The following is a 15,781-nucleotide window of genomic DNA, read 5'->3' as shown; positions in this document are numbered from 1 at the left end:
GAAAATGGAGCAGAGCAAGACAGCAGTCACTAGGTACTGCCAGAAGAAGAGGGCAGAACAGGAGGCCCTCACTGGTGAATGTAAAGAGCTAGGAAAGAAAAATGAGGCTCTGAAAGAGAAGGCAGATTCCTTGGCCAAAGAGATCCAGTATCTTAAAGATCTGATAGAAGAGGTTCGCAAAGCAAGGGAGAAGAAAAGGGTCCCCTAGTTAGGGTAGTCAGGAGTATGTGCACTTGTATATAGAAGGCTGAAGCTGTGTTTTAATAAATTATTTGGTAGTGGGGAAAAAAAAGCTATTTCTTGCTCACAGCCTATTTTCCACATTTGAAACATCACCTCCCTCCCTATCTCCTGGAACTCCCCATCAGCCTTCCTGGCTTTAATTTTCTTCCTAGCATCTGCTACACTCCATATTTTAAACCTTTTTTTTTTTTTTTTTTTGCCTCCACCTCTTTAGCTTGCAAGTCCTGGGAAGAAAGATTCACCTCAGCTCTTTGTAGATCACCTGGTACATAACTGGTGCTTACTGAATGTTTGTTCAAAGAATCAGTGAATTAATCTATAAAATGAGGTTAATATTAACACCTACTTCATAGAGTTGTAGACATTTCAATACATTGTGTATTAATGTATGCAAAACACCAACAACAGTACTTAGTACATAGTAAATGTCCAGTAGTTTTTAGCTGTTATAAATACTCTCAAAGAAGTTTGTTAATAAAATCGTAGGTAGTAATTCTAGAACAGATCTTTATTTGAAATTCTTTTCCTTTTAGTCAATGAACTTGTAGCATTGTAGCATCCCTTTTCATTTGCTAAACTAGAAGACACCATCACTAAAAACTTCCCAGCTTCCTGAGGGTAACTTGTGGTTGACTTTGCTATATTGGGAGGGGAAAGATGGGGACTCTATCCACTTGCTAGAATAATGTAGTCACTCACTGAAGATTGAACAGAAACTCAAGTTCAGGGCCAGGGGCATGGGATTTGAAGTGAAAGATAATATTAATAATCTTATATTAATTTCTAATGCTTTTATTATTTACTTAAATTATTCATTCATGAGAGCTCAAAAAAGTTATTGTATTGTTATTTAAATTTAATTAATTCATATTGCAGTCTCTTTTTCTTATTCTTTCCAAGGGCAGTGATCTTGCATTAGGCATTCCAGAAGGATCCTGTTCTTGTCCTACCAGTATCTTCCCTTCTTTCCTTTTAGCCATTGAGTCATTTACCAAGTCTAGTGACTCTGTTGGCTGCTGAGCCATTGAGAAGATCAAATTAGCCATATGTGCCTTGTTCTTGCTTCTCTGTATCTATCACTCTGTATTCTCTTGAAACACTAGGATTTTTGCTATGTGTAAATAACCTGTAATAAGTGAAAACAAGTGAAAGTGTTAGTTGCTCAGTCATGTCTGACTCTTTGCAACCCCGTGGACTGTAGCCTGCCAGACTCCTCAGTCCATGGGATTCTCCAGGCAAGAATACTGGAGTTCGGCAGCCATTCCCTTCTCCAAGGGATCTTCTCAACCCAGAGATTGAACCTAAGTCTCCCACACTGCAGGCAGATTCTTTACTGGTGAGGCACCAGGGAAGCCCACCTATATAACACCAAAAATAGAAACATTAAAATTAACATTAATATGGATGGTTCCCTGAGTCTCAAAGGGAAGACCATAATAGACAGATTCCTCACAAAGAGAGGTTGTCACTTTTTCACTCTTGGTCCACTTCCTCTAATCTTATTTCCTTCAAGAATTTCCAATTAAAATATTAATTCATTCATTGTAAAAATAATTTTTAAGCACCTATCATGAGTTCAACAACAAATAAGATAATTAAGTCTTCAATCTCATAGAGACCGAAGAAAAGACTGATTGAGCATTGTTTCCAGTGACTAGAGTATTCTCTCTTTCTCCTCTTTATCATTTTACATTTAAAGCCTTCTTCTGAGAAGGCCAACCTGAATGCCTGGTCCTCAGTGGTCTTTATCTAACAACTAACATGTGGTGTTGGTGTCAGTGTTCCTAGCTAGGTAAAGAAGCTATACAAAGTAATGTCTCCCTGATTAAATTATTAAAGCTTCTTAGGAGGAAAACAAATTCTCATAATTTTCCAAACAATATTGAAATTTCAAGGACCAGAAGAGTCTCATCATTTATTTTGCAAAATTTAAGATTTTGCTATTAAATTTACTACTTAGGGCTTTATTACATTATTCCTGGGTTAACTGTATCTACATTTAATTTTTTTAACCCTGTTTGGTAAGAAGTAATATGGCTTAGTGGTAAAGAACCTGCCTGCCAATGCAGAAGTCATTGGTTCTATCCCTGGATTGAGAAGATACCCTGGAGAAGGAAATGGCAATCCACTTCAATATTTTTGCTTGGGAAATCCCAAGGACAGAGGAGCCTGGCAGGCTATGGTCCATAGTGTGGCAAAGTCAAACACAGTCAAACACAAGTTGCTAAATTAGCGACTAAACAATTTTCTGCACAGCTTTGAAACAGAAGAGGAATAAAATATTCTGTTTGGCTGAACAACTTATGGTAGAAAAATAGTTTCTGGCTCACAGAACTTTAAAACTATATACAAATAGTTTCAAATGGTTGACAGAAATTCAATAATCCAGCATTGAAAAGGGATTATAATTTTAAGTGTGTATTCAAAATAAAATGCAGTGTATGTGAAAATTTTGATTGCAAAAAGCTGTTGGTGTATAAAGGGTTATTATTTCACAGTCCCATTTTAGTTTTTCAAAAATATGCATTTGTATTCTTAACAAAAAAGGACTGTAAGTTATATATATCAAAAGTTAGGGAGGGTTATCTCTAGGAAATAATATTATAGGTGATTTTATTTTCTTCTTTTTCTTTGTGTGTTCTAAATTATACATTGTTGCTGTTCAGTCACTCAGTGGTATCTGACTCTGCAACCCAATGGTATGCAGCATGCCAGGCCTCCCTATCCCTGACCATCTCCCAGAGTTTGCTCAAGTTCATGTTCTGTTGCATTGGTGATGCTTTCCAGCATCTCATCTTCTGATGCCCTCTTCTCCTTCTGCCTTCAATCTTTCCCAGCATCAGGGACTTTTCCAATGAGTCAGCTGTTTGCATCAGATGACCAAAATACTGGAGCTTCAGCTTTAGCATCAGTCTTTCCAGTGAATATTCAGGGTTGATCTCCCTTAAGATTGACTGGTTTAATCTCTTTGCTGTCCAAGGGACTTTCAGGAGTCTTCTCCAGCACCACAGTTTGAAGGCATCAATTCTTTGCCGTTCCGCCTTCTTTATGGTCCAGCTCTCACAAGCGTACATGACCACTAGGAAGGCCATAGCCTTGACTACACGGACTTGTGTCTGCAGAGTAATGCCTCTGGTTTTCAGCACACTGTCTAGGTTTGTCATTGCCTTCCTGCCAATAAGCAGTCTGATTTCATGGCTGCAGTCACCGTCCGCAGTGATTTTGGAGCCCAAGAAGAGGAAATCTGTCACTAACTTCCGCCTCTTCCCCTTCTATTTGCCATGCAGTACTGGTGCTGGATGCCATGATCTTAGATTTTTAAATATTTTTTGATATTTATTTATGATTAAAGTCATAAGCTGGCTTTTTCACTCTTCTTCACCCTCATCAAGTTCCTCTTCATTTTCGGCCATTAGAGTGGTGTCGTCCACATATCTGAGGTTGGTGGTGTTTCTCCCGCCTATCTTGATTCCAGCTTGTAACTCATGCAGCCTGACACTTCTCATGATGTGCAGAGTATATAGCTTAAACAAACAGGGTGACAGCGGACAGCCCTGTCCTACTCCTTTCTCTATCTTGAACCAATCAGTTGTTCCATACAGGGTTCTCACTGTTGCTTCTTGACCTGCATATAAGTTTCTCAGGAGACAGGTAAGATGGTCTGGTATTTCCATCTCTGTAAGAGCTTTCCACAGCTTGTCATGATCCACACAGTCAAAGGCTTTAGGATCACTGCCTTGTCATGGCGAAGGGGCTTGCGTAACTCAATGAAGTTGTGAGCCATGCCGTGCAGGGCCACCCAAGACTGCCAGGTCAAAGCAGAGGGTTCTGACAAAACCCCGAACCACTGAAGCGGGGAATGGCAAACCACCCCAGTATACCTGCCATGAGAACCTCATGAACTGTATAAAAGGCCAAAAATTATATATAATGAATATTTATTACTTATGTAAAAATACATAAATTTGATTATGAAAAATAGAATTGCTGCTGTCCTCTTACCTAGTGAAAATGATGAATAATTTTTGTTGATATTCCTTTTGGTCTGATTTGTGGAAAAGTAATGTTTGTGTTGTTTGGAATGTGTTCTCAGTCACACAGTCATGTCTGACCCTGCTGTCCCATGGACTGTAGCCCACCAGGCTTCTATGTCCATGAAATTTTCCAGGCAAGAATATTGGACTGCACTGCTATTTCCTACTCTGGGGAATCTTCCTGACCCAGGAATCAAACATGCATCTCTTGTGTCTCCTGCATTGGCAGGCGGATTCTTTACCACTGAGCCACCTGGGAAGCCCATATTATAAAGGATGAAGAAGAAAATTTTGAAAATAACTTTTACTCCTGCCTCTCAAAAATAACCACTGCTAAAATAACAGTAATTTTTTTCTCATTGTATTATATGTATGTACATACACATATATGGCAGTATACTTATAGATCTGTATCATGTATGCATATGTAAAGGAGTACGTCAAGGCTGTATATTGTCACCCTGCTTATTTAACTTATATGCAGAGTACATCATGAGAAACGCTGGGCTGGAGGAAGCACAGGCTGAAATCAAGATTGCTGGGAGAAATATCAATAACCTCAGATATGCAGATGACACCACCCTTATGGCAGAAAGTGAAGAGGAACTAAAGAGCCTCTCGATGAAAGTGAAAGAGGAGAGTGAAAAAGTTGGCTTAAAGCTCAACATTCAGAAAACTAAGATCATGGCATCCAGTCCATCACTTCATGGCAGATAGATGGGGAAATAGTGGAAACAGTGTCAGACTTTATTTTTTGGGGGCTCCAAAATCACTGCAGATGGTGATTGCAGCCATGAAATTAAAAGATGCTTACTCCTTGGAAGGAAAGTTATGACCAACCTAGATAGCATATTCAAAAGCAGAGACATTACTTTGCCAACAAAGGTCCGTCTAGTCAAAGCTATGGTTTTTGCAGTGGTTATGTATGGATGTGAGAGTTGGACTATAAAGAAAGCTGAGTGCTGAAGAATTGATGCTTTTGAACTGTGGTGTTGGAGAAGACTCTTGAGAGTCCCTTGGACTGCAAGGAGATTCAACCAGTCCATTCTAAAGGAGATCAGCCCTGGGTGTTCATTGGAAGGCCTGATGTTGAAGCTGAAACTCCAATACTTTGGCCACCTGATGCGAAGAGCTGACTCAGTGGAAAAGACCCTGATTCTGGGAAAGACTGAGGGCAGGAGGAGAAGGGGATGACAGAGGATGTGATGGTTGGATGGCATCATCAACTCGATGAACATGGGTTTGGGTGGACTCCGGGAGTTGGTGATGGACAGGAAGGCCTGGCGTGTTGCAGTTCATGGGTTCACAAAGAGTCAGACATGACTGAGCAACTGAACCGAACTGAACTGATGATATATAAATATGTGCATATATCTACACACATGTACATATATATGCTTTTATATTCAGTGAACATCATAACAAAAATATCTCATTCATTTGGAATGCTTCTCAAACCATACCTTTCATGAATTTCTATTCAGATTAATCTGTTTTTTCTTTTACATAATTCTAAGAAAAGACTAACAGAAAGAAACTGGTAAATTGCTGAATTTATCTGGGTTAAGTGTACGTTATCATGTACTAGGTATTTCAGTGTAATATTTTCTAAGACCACAAAAAGTCATTTCCCTACTCATGAATTGTAAATCCCTTGTATTATTTAGCATCTAAACCTGCAATGATCAATTTATATACAAAGTTTTCTTGTAAACTAGACTTTAAAAATACAGCAACCAGAATAGATAGAGTCAATACTTTATAGTGTCATTCATTAAAGGCAGTAATCAAAAGTCTGATGGTCAGTTTTTGTTTGCAGTCTTATTCAATAAATCTGGATTTTATTTCATTCTGGATACTCTGCTGAAAGGGATTATCATTGATATGTGTTAAACTTCTTCAGAGAGGATGTAATTAGGGTTTATTTCATTAACTGGCATTTTAATTCTTTCATCTAAGTGTTTCATTTATCCAGTTGCAGGAAATAACAGTCGATAGCATTGTTGTTGTTGTTGTTTAGTCACAAAGTTATGTCCAACTGTTTTTGACCCCATGGACTGTGTAGCCCCCTAGGCTTCTCTGTCCTTGGGATGTCCCAGGCAAGACTACTGCAGTGGGTTGCCATTTCCTTCTCCAGGGGATCTTCCTGACCGGGGAATTAAACCCTGGTCTCCTGTTTGGCAGGCAGATTCTTTACCACTGAGCCACCTGGGAAGCCCGTCAATAGAATAGGTTATGCTAATATTACCTTAGCAACTCTCAGGAAAAAGATAAACAATGAAAATGTGTAGGAGAGCAGAGGCAAGTTTAGTGCTTTCTAAGCTTTGGTGATTTTCTCTAACTTTGTCCTGTTGCCACCTTTAGGGTTACACTGATTGAAATACAGATGTACTTCCTTAAAACAGCCAGCCAAAGCGTGTGGTAGATAGAACAAAATACTGTTCTTCAGATACAAGCTACAACTCCACTCATCCCCCAAATAAAAAACCAGGCATGGATTTATTTAATCATAAATCAAGCAACAAATGTTTACACTGCTATGCATATGAATACACATCTTATCACTATGTCTACTCATATAAATATTGAGCATCTGCTGTGTTAAAGGGGGCTTCCAGTGTGGCTCAGCTGGTAAAGAATCCACCTGCAATGCTGGAGACCTGGGTTTGATCCCTGGGTTGGGAAGATCCCCTGGAGAAGGGAAAGGCTACCCACTCCAGTATTCTGGCCTGGAGAATTCCATGGACTGTATAGTCCTTGGGATCACAAAGAGTCGGATATGACTGAGCGGGCCCTATTGTATGTACCAGAAATAGAAAGGGGTAAAAAGGACTAATTACTTGACCTCAAACAGTTGCATTCTAGATGGATGCACAAGAAACAAGGAAAAAAATAAATACATGATATGATTTCAGTTGGTGGCTCATGCTTTGTTAATGTTATGGAACAGTATCACACCAAGGTACGAATTGTTAATGTACATCATTTCTCAAACTTCAGTGTGCATTCAAATCATTTGGGTTCCTTTTAAAATGCAGATTATTCAGTAGCTCTAGGATGGTGGCTAGAAGCATGCATGTCTAATAAACTGCTAGTCTGAAGACAACAGTCTTGAGTTGCAAGATATAATTATCATTTTTGTATAGTTAGTTTGACTAAAAGGTGGGTAATGTATCTTAAAGGAAGAGTGGGTAATGGGTGATGGGCTATGAGAAGGGGAAAGGATAGGAAAAAGGAGAAAATATAATAAACAGAATAGAACAGAAATGCAGATAAAAATAGAACACACAGGCTACCAAAAACAGCATCTCCTTCCATATTCTCTGTCTTAGAACTATTCCTGCTTGTTACGGACTAAAATAAAAAAACTAAAGTACTAAGAGTAAAATTAAATATATTACTGATGCCTATGTTTGCGAGAACTGGTAGAGTTTGTGCAGTTTCAGTGCCAGGATAAATGTGCATATTTAAATAATGTAGATTTATCGTTTTTTTTATTGGAAACCCATATTTACTTGGTTATATTGAGTATGTCTGTTTTTATATATATTTGTTAGGTAAGAAGTTTTATTATGATCATTATTATTTTTCCCTGGACACAGCCTTGAATGAAATAGTCCTTATTTTGTGTCTTTTATAATGCCTCACAGACAGCAAAGATTAAGATACCTGAGGACTAGACTAAAAGGTTGGTAAAATTACATCTTTTTGTGCAGTTTATTTGTTTCCTTTACCTCTTGGAAAAATACCTGTTTACTTCCCTGAGGGACAGGGAATGTTATAGTCTTTGGTATGACGTTAAAACTCCAGAAGAGCATGCTAGAATCTGTACTGCCTTAAGCATACTTAATGGTATCAGCTACATTATGATTAAAGAATCGTTTACTAAGTTATAAATCTGTCCAAAAAATGATGTTCAGTGTTGAAATTCCAGGAATATGTTGCAGTGCTTTCTGAATCATAGTTAGCTGTACAAACTTAGAAAGATGGATTTATGATCTTTTGAAAATAAAAAATTGCTTTTATTCAATTTGATATCAGAAATTAGAAAAAGAAGGAGACTAGTATTGAGTGCCTATCCTAGGCTTGACACACAATACATTTTATTAAATGTAATCAAAACAATCTAACAAGGAAGTCATTTACCCCATTAAACAATTGAAGAAATTGAAGCTTGTCTTCCAAGGTTGCATGAGAAGACAGGAAGTTTTTTTTAAGCGGCAGACATATGTCTTCTATATTGTTGCTTGCCTCTCTCTCTGTTCCAAAAATATTTATGATGAAAACTGAAACCTTGCTTTGTCTTTGACCTATTGATAGATGTGAAGGGTCATTGGGTAATGAGGAATAACTTCTTTTTTCATCAGATGGCTATAATGAAAGCAGTTCAAGTATGATAGCGATAAAGGCTTCTATCTTTTTTCAGTCTCCACTGAGTTTTGCTAATTACCAGAAAACCTGTCCTTATTCCAAATGAGGGTTTAATCAATTGACAAATAAAAACAAAAGATAAAAATACTACACTAAAAGTTACTTTTTTGAAAAAACAATATTAAAAAGTTTCTATTTTGAAAAGCATTTAGTATGTTTTAAAAATTAAACATATAATGATCTTTTGCAACGTAATTCATAAGGAAGTTTATTTTCTGATGCTTAACTATTTTGTTGTTTTGCTAAGTTTACAGTGTAATATTGGATGCTAAAAAATTACACACAATTATCTTGCGTTAGGATATCTGTAATTTTCCTCTAGGATTATATGTATTTTAAAAGAGTAAAGACAAGTTAATTTCAGTTAATAGTTTTGACGATTGCTTAGATTACCTGAGCATTAGGTGATTTGTGGTAAGCTGGTTTATTTCATATATTATCTGAATGGCAGTGTTTCCTCCCCTTTTTTCCATCATCATACATAAAGAAAATAATCTTTTCTGTAATTTCATTTGCATGTTGTAGAGTAGGGGTAAAGACTTTTGCTCAATCTGTAATCTTGATCATTTTATTCCTATATTTGAGGAATGTATAGAGTTCAATCTATAAAACAAATATATTTTCATTATAGAAAATCAAAATAATTATTAAGTATATTAGATATTTAAAATAACTGATATTATTAGTTATGTATTAAATAAAATTGCTCATGACTCCGTCAATCAGAAATAACCTCTAGGCATCTTGGATTTATATAGCTAGTCTATTCGTATGCTTTCAAAAATTTGTCTTGAGTTTCTACTGCATAGTTCTGAATATGTATACATATTAAAAGACTTTATTTTTTAGAGCAGTTTTAGATTTACAGCAACTGAGAGGGAGATACAGAGATTTCCCATATAGTCTCTGCCCTGTCACCCCCAATGACATATATAGCCACTCCAATTATCATCACTAACCACAGTGGTACATCTTTTTCACCGTTTAAGAATGAGCCTACATTAACATACCATAATCCCTCAAAGTCCATAGTTTACCTTAGGGTATACTCTTGGTATTGTACAGTCTAAGGGTTTGGACAAATGTATAATGATATGCATCCATCGTTAATGGTATCATAGAGTATTTTTACTGCATTCCTCTCCCGTCTATTCCAGACCCCTGGCAATCCCAGATCTTTTTACTGTCTCTCCAGTTTTGCTTTTTCCAGAATGTCATATAGTGGGAATCATACTATGTATGGCCTTTTCAGAGTGGCTTATTTCACTTAGTAATAACCATTTAAGGTTTTTCCTCCATGTTTTTTCATTGTTTAATAACTTACTTCACTTATTAGTGCTGAATAATATTTCCTTGTATGGATGAACCACAGCTTATTCATTTACCTGCTGAAGAACATCTTGATTGCTTCCAAGTTTGGGCAATTATGAATAAAGCTGCTATAAATATCTATATGTAGATTCTTGTGTGGACATAAGTTTTCCAGTTCATTTGAATAAATACCAAGGAGTGCGTTTGTTAAACTGAATGATAAGAATATGTTTAGTTTTGTCAGAAACCACCAAAATGTCTTCCAAAATAGTTGTACCATTTGCATTTCCACCAGCGATTGATGAGACTTCTTGTTCCAAATTCTTGGTAGCATTTGATATTTCAGTGTTCCAAATTCTAATAGGCATATAATAGGTGTATAGAGCTATTTCGTTGTTATTTTAATTTGCATTTCCCTGATAACATACAAGTGGAGCATCTTTTCATATGCCTATTTTCTACCTATATATCTTCTCTGGTGAGGTATTTAAAAACTTTGATTTTAAATTGATTTGGTTGTTTTCTTGATTGTTGAATTTGAGTTCTTTATAAATTTGGGAAAACAGTCCTTTTCTAAATGTGTCTTTTGCAAATACCTTCTCCGAATCTATGGCTTATCTTCTAATTCTCTAGACATTGTCTTTTGCAGACATGTTTTTTCATTTTAATGAAGTCCAGCTTATGAATTATTTATTTCCTGGATCATAACTTCAGTGTTGAATCTAAAAATGCATTATCATACCCAAAGTCATCTAGGTTTCCTCTTCTGTTATTAATGTCATCTAGTTTTATAATTTCATATACCTTTATGTCTAGGATCCATTTTTAGTTAATTTTTGTGATTGTTGTAAGGTTTGTATCTTATGCTTTTTTTTTTTGCATGTGGCTAGTTAGTCATTCCATCACCAATTGTTGAAGTGACTTTTTTTTGCTGCATTGTATTGTTTTTTTCCCTTGCTTAAAGATCAGTTAACTATGTGATTCTACTTTTTGGCTCTTTATTGTGTTCCATTGAACTGTTCGATTATTCTTTTTCAAGACCACACTGTCTTTTATCGTAAGTATTGAAGTAGTGTAGTGTCAGTCTTCCAACATTGTTCTTCACCTTCAATATTAAGCCGCCTACTCTGGATCTCTTGCCTCTCCATATAAACTTTAGAATCAGTTTGTCCATATCTGTAATTTTCTGATATTTTTATTGTGATTGAATTGAATCTATAGAGCAAATTGGGATGAATAGACATCTTGACACTATTGAGTTTTTCTATTCATGAACGTAGCAGTCCATGGGGTCGCTAAGAGTCGGACATGACTGAACGACTTTCACTTTTCACCTTCATGCCTTGGAGAAGGAAATGGCACCCCACTCCAGTGTTCTTGCCTGGAGGATCCCAGGGACGGGGGAGCCTGGTGGGCTGCCGTCTATGGGGTCACACAGATTTGGACACGACTGAAGTGACTTAGCAGCAGCAGTTCTTATTTGATTTTGGTTATCAGAGTTTTGAGATTTTTATCATATTAATATTATACATATTTTGTTAGATTTATACCTAAGTATTTAACTTTGAGGAGGGACAAAGAAAAAGCTAGAGGGACTATTGTAAGTGGTATTCCATTTTAAACTTCTAATTCCACTTGTTTATGGTTAGTAAGACATTTTCCTCAGGAAAAAATATTGAAAAATTTATTATCAGTGGACCTGCCTGAAAGAAAAGTTAAAAGAAGTTTTTTAGTGAGAAGAAAAGTAATATAGATCAGAAGTTCAGATCTGTAGCATCAAAGAAGGAATAACTGAAGATAAAATTTAAATATATATATATATTTCCTACTTGTGATTGATCTAGAAGATAATAGTTTGTTCAAAATAATATCAACAATATATTTAATAATGTGGGCTGCCGTCTATGGGGTCGCACAGAGTCAGACATGACTGAAGTGACTTAGCAGCAGCAGCAGCAGCTTATATAATATATGATATCAATTTTACATACATTTGCTTGTGTATTTACATAGTGAAAGTGAAAGTGAAAGTGAAGTCACTCAATCGTGTCCGACTCTTCGCGACCCTGTGGACCTATGTAGCCTACCAGGCTTCTCTGTCCATGGGATTCTCCAGGCAAGAATACTGGAGTGGGTTACCATTTCCTTCTCCAGGGGATCTTCCCAACCCAGGGATTGAACTCGGGTCTCCTGCATCAGAGGCGGACACTTTAACCTCTGAGCCACCAGGGAAGCCCTAATGACATAAATGAAAGCAGTAATATAAAGTATAGGAGAGAGGAGTAATCATTGTATTATTGTACGGTACTAAAACCATCTATAAAGTGGTACAGTGTTATTTGAAAGTGGACTTGGATTAGTTGTAAATGCATATTGCAAGCTTTAAGATAACACCACTAAAAATGTTTTTGAGTATGACTGATATGCTAAATAAAAAAGAAGAAAAATGGAATCATATAAAATGTTCAATAAAAGACAATGGCAGAAAAACAGAAGAGAAAACTGGAACAAAAAACAGGGTAACAAAAACAGAAAACAAATGCTTTTTCTCTGGTCTCTTCAAATTGTACTCCCTTCCTTTTGGTATGTATGCCTTGTAATTTTTCTTGATAACTAGACATAATGTGGGCTTCCCAGCGGCACTAGTGGTAAAGAACCCATCTGCCAGTGCAGGAGACATAAGAGACACGGGTTCGATCCCTGAGTTGAGAAGATACCCTGTAGGAGGGCATGGCAGCCCACTCCAGTATTCTTGCCTGGAGAATCCCATGGGCAGAGGGCAGGCTATAGCCATAGATTTGGGAAGAGTCGGATACAATTGAAGGGACATAGCACGCAGAGCAAAAACGTAATATACTCTGTAAAAAGAGCTGTTGCAGATAGACCTTTAGTAATGCAGTGTTGAGGTGTGGGGAAGAGGCTTTCTAGAGCCCTGGGATTTAGGTCTCAGTCCTTTAGTAAGCCTACACCTGTCGACTGTGAACCTCACAAGAGTTTCTCCGTTTATCCCCTTTGGGTGAGAGGGGATGGTTATAGTGGGCTACAGTTAGTTGTTTCCTTTCCTGTGGTCAGTTCAACTCTGAAAATACCTTAATAGATTAGGCTCTGATTAAGTAGTTTTTCCTGAGGGCAGGCCTTGTTAAGAAGACTAGAGTGCTCTGGAGTACCTAAGGTTGTTTCCATTTCCTTAGAAATACTGTTCCCCAATATTTGCTGTGGGAATCTGGTTAAGCTCCTAGAGCTAAACCTCAAAATAATGTGTCCCCTCTAACCTTTTAGCTGAACCCTCTTGGAGATTTTAACTCTCAGACTTGTCCTCTGTTGAGTGTCCAGCAATTTGTCAATTGCACCTCAGAAGCCACGGCCACGAGAAGGCCGTGCACCACAACCAGAGAGGAGCCTCCACTTGTACAACTGGAGAAAAGCTGGTGCTGCAATGAATACCCAGCACAGCCAGACATAAACAAACAAAAAATTAATCAAAGAAGACTTGTCGAATTTTTAGTCTGTTCAGCTTTCTGTTTGTTAGGATGGAGTGGTGACGTCCAAAGCTCCTTAAATATGGAACCCGAAACAGGTAGTCCTATACTTCTTATTTTACTAAAATGGGAACCTACAAAATTCACAGTTTTGTAACTTGAATTTTTTCACTTACGTCATAAACTTGTTCTTTACTGTTAAATGTTCTTTGATAGAATTTTAATTAGTGACAATATCCTTTATCACATCAGATATTTTTATCTGGTCTGTTATTGCTTAGACAGCTCCTAATTTTCTGCATTATAAACAGATCTTCTGTGAGCATTCATAGAGATAAATATTTTGCACATCTATGATTATGTCCTCAGAGTAAAGAAAATAGCTCTTCCTAACCTAATTCCACAGATGAATTAGCAGAAAATATCCTAGATACCGCTACAGTGGAACAGCATATACCTCTTAAGATACATTAAATAAAATCAGTTCTCTTGTTCTTTCATCAATTCACAAAGTGATCAAGCCAGTTCCATACAACCTTTCACTGTTTGGGGGTGTGTATGAAAGAGCATGAGAGAGAAAGAGAGAATGAGGTGCTTATGGAAGTGCCTTAAATTGTTAGAGAAATAAAGGCTGTTTTTCATGCCATTTCAAGCAAGACTGGTACTGGGAGAATCTGGAAATCCCAGGTGCTTTTGTACTTTTATTTTGTAAATTTCTTAAGACAGGAAAAAAAAAAAAAAAGAAAAGAAAACCAACACTCCTTCTTAGGTGCAGCATGGGGACAGCTCCTATCCAGAGGACATCATTCTTTTACTCTGCTTCTCTGTTGGGAATGGTGACTTCATTTTTGAGATAAAATGACACCAAAATTCTAGCCACCTTCATCTATATATAGATCTTCATCTATACTGCCTTTGACTCTTCTTCCTTGTCATCTTGTCAATTTCCTTTTGCCAGAGGAACTTGGAACACACCTGTGCTTGAACTATTATTTATTTTTTTGTCTGGTAGCAATGAAGTGAAGGCTACCATGGCGAACCATGGGGCATCTTAGTAACACTGTATTAAGAAAAGACTTACTGTAGGATTTAGGATTGTATTGTGATTTGAGGAAGGGTTCATGGAAGCAGGGCTTTGCTATTGTTTGCTTGCTGTCAAAAAGTGGGTGTAATTTTATGGTTTGCATAATTAATGAGTCTTACTGAGAAGCTGGGTAACCAGCTCTCCCAGCAACTGAGGGGTTTCTGGGACACAGTGTTTTCATCACACAACCTCCCCCAAATCCCAAGCAAACTGGAAGAAGTTGGTTACCCTACCTGGAAGGTAAAAATGAAAAGAGGCTGAGGCTAGACTTGGTAAGGAAGTAAAGTCACTCACAGGAGCCAGGCTTCAGGGTATCTGGTTCCTTTTGTGGTTTGGATGATGTTCATGTTTTCGCCTGGATTCAGACATGATTACAAAGTAGCCTGATCTCTGACTGGATCCATCATGGTGGCAGCATGGTCTGGTGGTGGTGATTTTCTGTGAGGTTGTTGGTGTTCAACAGGACAGGAGGCCACTGCCTAGCAACAGCAAGCCCTTCAGAAGGTATCAGGACAATTTCTAGCTGTCAGGAGCTGTTTACCTTTCCTCCAGTACTCTTCTTCGGGGATTTGAGGGGTACTTTTGTGGTTGGCCAAAGACAGACGACAGTTGTGAGTGTCTGTTGTGAGAGCCTTGGTTTCAGTCATATTGGTTCTGTGCCCTAAAGAAATGCTTTGGACTTTGGACAGTAAAGATATTGTCCATCTCTCTTCACACAACTCTTTTCTTCAATACAGTTTTTTAAATGGTTAAGACCAAATGCTGAATTACTGTTACATTTTAAACAATCAAATACTTTTCTCCTTCTTATATTCAAAATTCACATTAGCATATTTTAGTGTTCTTAATAGTAAATACCATAAAGAAACCCATATCATTTAATTGAAGACACTTTTTTCACAGGACACATTAGCGTTTTGATGAACACTAATATTTCACTATTAAACCAGCATTTCATAGAAATATTAGTTTATTTTGTGATTGTCTCCTAGTTATGCCTATTGTTTTTAAAAATTGGAAATATACATAAAGGGTAAATAATTGTTCTGAGTTAAATTGTTCTGATTTTAAATGGATAAATTTTCTTATTTACAGTCATTGAAAGGAGATAGTTTCATGTTTTTCAGATTTTCTGTTTTAATATAAAGTGGTATTTGGATTTTTGGGGGGAAAATATTTACCTAGTAGATGAAAATATG

The 15,781-nt window shown here is 37.1% G+C and overlaps 1 protein-coding gene across 2 annotated transcripts in view; it reads left to right on the top strand.

The window, feature by feature from the left end:
* BANK1 (B-cell scaffold protein with ankyrin repeats 1) overlaps positions 1-15,781 on the top strand; it is a 331,256-nt gene that overhangs the window by 79,736 nt on the left and 235,739 nt on the right. The window lies entirely within an intron of this gene.

The sequence above is a fragment of the Capra hircus genome, chromosome 6 (assembly GCF_001704415.2).
Source record: "Capra hircus breed San Clemente chromosome 6, ASM170441v1, whole genome shotgun sequence".
Taxonomy (NCBI): Eukaryota; Metazoa; Chordata; class Mammalia; order Artiodactyla; family Bovidae; genus Capra; species Capra hircus.
Note: the sequence above shows the minus strand (reverse complement) of the source record. Positions and strands in the feature narration are given on the sequence as shown.